This window comes from Cavia porcellus, unplaced genomic scaffold (assembly GCF_034190915.1).
Source record: "Cavia porcellus strain 051 isolate PalLab524CR breed Dunkin Hartley unplaced genomic scaffold, mCavPor4.1 scaffold_6, whole genome shotgun sequence".
Lineage (NCBI taxonomy): Eukaryota > Metazoa > Chordata > Mammalia > Rodentia > Caviidae > Cavia > Cavia porcellus.
The window spans coordinates 61099850-61104814 of NW_026947489.1; the positions used below are offsets into that span (position 1 = coordinate 61099850).

General features: G+C 52.9%; 1 long non-coding RNA gene across 1 annotated transcript; it reads right to left on the reverse strand.

Moving 5' to 3' along the window:
* Window positions 1-798: 798 nt before the first annotated feature.
* Window positions 799-3330, reverse strand: LOC134476267 (uncharacterized). The gene is made up of 3 exons (XR_010047849.1): window positions 2231-3330; window positions 1908-2068; window positions 799-1132 (listed from the first exon to the last, which is right to left on the reverse strand). It is a non-coding gene; the product is annotated as an uncharacterized LOC134476267 (long non-coding RNA).
* Window positions 3331-4965: the final 1635 nt, after the last annotated feature.

Genomic DNA, 4965 nt, shown 5'->3' on the forward strand with positions numbered 1-4965 from the left:
TGAAATCCAGGGCCTCCTGAGAAGAGGGTTTGTCCTGTGTATCTCCCTGGATATAACTCACTTTCCAGTGTCAGCACTTGAGAGGCTTCCTCCCTCCAGGAAGACTGGCTGGGGTTTTGTGTGACTGACCAGACTAGAGGCTGGGACACAGGACTGAGTGGCAGTGGGACTTGTTGGAAAAGCAGTGGAGCAGGAAGAGGAGGTGAGTGCTAGACCCACCCCATGATAGACTCCCTCCAGCCTCCTTAGCTGTGCTGAAGTGCATGGGGGAGCAGCCACAGCTGGGGTCACTGGAGGGTGAGCTGTGGCAGAAGATCTATCAGTTCTCACCACTCACCTCAGCTCTGCAGAGCCAGGGACCAAAGGCACCAAGTTCTTAGTGCCATGCTTTGATCTGTGATCTCCCCCTGGACCTCTAGAGGCAGCCTTTAAAGGGGTCTGGGAGCAGACTCAGGACCTGCAATCCCCCACCCCCACTCAAGGGTGTCTGCCACAGCTCTGGCCTTTCCCATGCTTCTCTCTGCACAGGTGGCTTTCCTGTAGCCCTCATCCCTGACCTTACCTTTCTGGGGACACCTATGTTGGGCCCTATGTTGTCACTGCAAGCAGCTAGACCATTGGGCCTGGGAAAGTTTAGGGAGACACATTTGCTGCAGACAAATGTGTCCAGCCCAGTAGCTCCTGGGTCTCCGCCTCTGGGAAATTTCTGCAAGCATCTAGCTATCTGCTTAAGGCCACCCTGAGCATGGGCAGCTTCCAGCTCCCCTGCCTGCTCCTCTTGACCCAAGTGTTCTTGGCTTCTGTGGCACAGATTCGAAGTTTTGGGCCTGGAACAGAAAAAATGGGGGTGGGGGTCACCTGAGCACTATTGGAGAACCATACTGTCAGCAGAAAAGAAAGACTGCTTGGAAGCTGTGGTTTTGTTGCAAGGTTTTAATTCATTTCATCATAGGGTCATAAGGCTCAGGACAGAGTGGACAGCAGGTGTTCACATGGTGAGCATCATGTGGCATCATGCTTGCTGTCCCTCCAAAGAGCACCAGCACCTGGCCACTTGCTGGTGAGCCCTGCAAGCAGGTGCTTGCGTTTGAAGGCCAAAACAGTGGTACCCAGCTCTCAGCTCCTGCAGCTCCTGCATAAGAAGATGTGTTGAGTAATTGAAGACTTGGTTTGCAAAGGCTCTTTGGAATTGTCCAGTAGCATAATGTGCTCGCCTCTAACCCACCCATCTGCCTAACCCGCCCAGGCAGGAGGAGGAGGTGGTCACACTGCAGGACCCCTCTGCCACCCAGGTCAAACATACACTGACAAACAGGGCACCACGGGCTACCACACTCCTGGACTGAGTAGGACCCAAAGGCAGAAGGGGTGAAATATACAGGGAAGAAGCACAAATACACAAAGGCAGATGTTGTCCAGGAACATTTTAATGCTTCAGTGAGTGAATTTTTTAGTGCATTCTGACTTGAAATTACGGCAGAATAGTAAGCATTAATGTCCAAATCCTTGTTAGATAATGGCAGGAAGTCCCGGGTAATTGGTCTATTTAGGAGTTGCTGAGATGGCAGAAGCCGAGGCTGCTGGCGGCAGAGAGGAAGGGAGGGAGGAGAACCAGTGGGAGAGAGACCCTGGAGGGCCACAGCGCCCACTTGTGCCCCTTGTGCCCACTGGGCACAAGGTGTCTGTGGCCAAAGCCTTGGGACCCCAGGAGGGGACTCCTGCCCACAGGAGTGGGCACCTTTTCTTTCCTATGCAGCTGCTCTGCCCTTGCTCCCCGTACCACCTCTGTTCCACTTGGGATTGTGCTGTGCTGTGCTGTGCTGTGCTGTGCAGTGCCGGGCAGAAGGGAGCTGGTCTCATCAAGGGCCCTCTGCCCACTACCCCTGGAACCGGTGGGCAGGAGTTACCTGAGAGTGGGTGGCCTAGGAAGCCAGGGTCACAGCCAGTGCTGGAGGTGGACACGTTTAAGAAGGACTCTAACCCCTCCTGAGCCAGCTGGGATGTACCGCACTCCGGTGTTTGACAGTCCTTCTCTGGAGATTTCCTCTGGTTCCCCTCACACACCTACCTGTGACAAAGCGGCAGCGCACTTAGAGAAGCCCCATTTAGAGAAGCCCCAGCAGCTGAGAACCCACAGGCTCCACTTTAGTCCTGGAGCCCTGGCCAGGAGCTGCCTCCTGGATGAAGCCTGAGATGCCACATTACTCTCGCCTCCTTTTGAGATACTAACCACTTTCTCCAGAGTGGCTGAGACTGAGGCTCATACTGGTGGGACATTGCTGCCAGCCGCACCCCGCTTGCACAAGGGGAGCCTTTTCTTTCCCAGCTCCCGCAGAGACCCAGCTCAAGGGGAAGGACCGCCCAGCTCTCCTCCCCTCTTGCACTTTTCCTGCCCTGGGCTGTGGGAGATCATTTGGCTAATGAACTCGTTAAAGGGCCCCTGGTGACCCGCCCTAGTCTCCTCCCCTGCCCATCTGGGAAATTCCTTTGAAAGGCTGGGGGCCCTTGTAGTCAAGCCACCGTCTGTGACTCTGAGCCCCTCACATTAAAATAATTACCCACCGAACAGGTGGCCTTCTCTGGGCGCATTTGTGCTGGAGCCCCAGCAGGAGGAGCGCACAACCTGCCGGAGGGCTGGAAGGTCAGGCTGCCAGTGCTGCTGGGATGGAATGGGCCATCCCCGGTGGGTGCATGATGGGGCAGCCGGGGCTCCTCAGACTTCGGAGGGGGTGGTGAGAGCAGTTTATGCACCTCAAGGCCACACTTGGGGAAAGTGGGTGCCAGCAGGAATCAGAACTCACTCCTAGCTCCCAGGTTGGAGGGCACCTTTCCCTTGGGTCAAGACAGGGGGTGCAGATTGCTGGGAGCCCATATCATGTGTGGGTGGGTGTATGTACATTTGTGTGTGCCCACAAGAGTTTGATACATGTATGTAAGTGTGTGTGTGCAAGGGGCTCCAGATCTCTGATCCGTGTGATCCCAGGCCCCACAGAAGTGAAGAGAAGAGTACCAGGTGGCTACTCGAGGGGGTCCCTGCTGTGTCACTAAAAAGAGCCCCACATGGGTCCAAGCCTATTGCCAAAAACACATATTACACTGCGACATTCTGTAAATGAGATAATGATACATAAACCTGGATGACAGACGTGATGTGCTGGGATGTCTTCTCTAAATTAGCTGCCCACATTGACTGCTAATAATGGTTAGTTTATGAAAGCAATTTCAGAGCACACAGCGAGAGGCCTCCCTACTCCAATCAGCTGCTTGGCTAATGGACGCGGGGGTCAGGCTGGGGGTGACCGGCTCGCCTGTGCCCTTAACCTGTTTCCCAATAAAGCTGATTAGTTTTTGTCAATTCATCAGCTCACCACTCCTGCTGAACTGCATCAAACCCTGATTTGCTCAGGGGAAATCAACAAGTCACAGATCAGCTCCATTAAGGGGCCTGGCTGGCCAGGTCCATGCTGGCCCCAGCGGCACAACATCGGGGGCCCCTAAACTCAGGTACTTGACACAGTGAGGATGCAGCATGGCTGAGTCTAGGGCGCTTTCCTGTCTCAGACTCCCCCACCCCCCATGGCCTCTGTGCCTGATCTGGCTGGGGTCACCTGGTTGCATTGTTCTGGGGAGGGGGATGCTGGGCCTGGGGACTTTGCAGTCCTTGGGAAGAAAGAGAGCAGGGGAGGGTTCAAGGGTCTGAGGGGCAACATCGAGGTCTCACAGCCCTCCTCGGTCCTCAAGAGGTTCCAGGGCCCTGAGGCTGAGGGGCCATGGCAGTGAGACTGGAGCACCCACAGAACACAGGCCATCCCTATACCCCTACCCAGGACCACCCAGGACCATCCTGACTGCTGGGGGTACCCCTCAAGGGCATGACACAGGTGTGAGGAGCCAAGACAGTCTATCTGACCTGGGTTCCATGTGGGTCTCCATCTGCACTCCAGGTGAGAGGCCCGGAAGCACCCTCATGTACCTGGTCTCAGCTGAGGGAGGGAGCAGGTCAGTCACAGATGGTGACCTAGGCACCTGGGCCTGGGCGGGAGGAAAATCTGCACGGTCCCTTTAAGGGCCTGGCCACCCACCCGCTGCCTCAGAGCCCCATCCCCCTTCAATTTAATTTCATTAAAACAGAGCATGAATATTTCTATTAAACCTAAAATGAAATATGAAGCCATTTAGACTCTGCCTGCACCAATCACCCAGATTTATGACTTTTATTCATCACATCAAGAGCTTGGAAAAATGAATTTTCTTCACCCAGGAAGGAAATAAAACCTCAGGCTTGGTCATTTCCAGAAAGCTGTTAATTTGACCATGTGGTAATTACTTTCACAATTAACTAAAATACAAATCAACTTGACAAATCGGGCTAGTTTATATATTAATTAGCACACTTGAATTTATTCATTATGAAAAGACAATTTCAGGGGACCTGCAGTGTCTGTTTTATTGCAATAAATTATTGTTAGGAAATGGGTCTAATAAAATATCTTAATATTTAAGGATATTGTATACGCAAGGGGGAAGCTTTATTGACAATTTCATTTTGCAATTAGTAATTTGGTTGTAATATATCTGTGCCCTGGGACTCAAGAAGCAAGACGCTCCCAATCTGCGGACTGGGGACTGGACTGTGCAGACCCCGTCCTATCTGGCAGGACAGGGCCAGGGAGGCTGCAGCAGGAGGCGGCGGGCCAGCGGGACTAGGACGCTGGGATCCTCTCGGGGTCCTCCTGCCCACGGCTGGCGCTGATTTAATACAATGTCGATAGAATCATTCGATGCCTTTTAGCTTGTGATCTTTATAAATGTCCCTCTATTAAATTAGAAAATGATTCTCTTCTCGTTTAATTGTATTCTTTCGTTTCTTATTTCCAATTAATTAGTCCTATCGACGTTGCAATATTTTAAGCGCCTCGAGTCCGAGTCCGTTTCAGTTTGAATATAGGGGCCAGGCGCCTACAG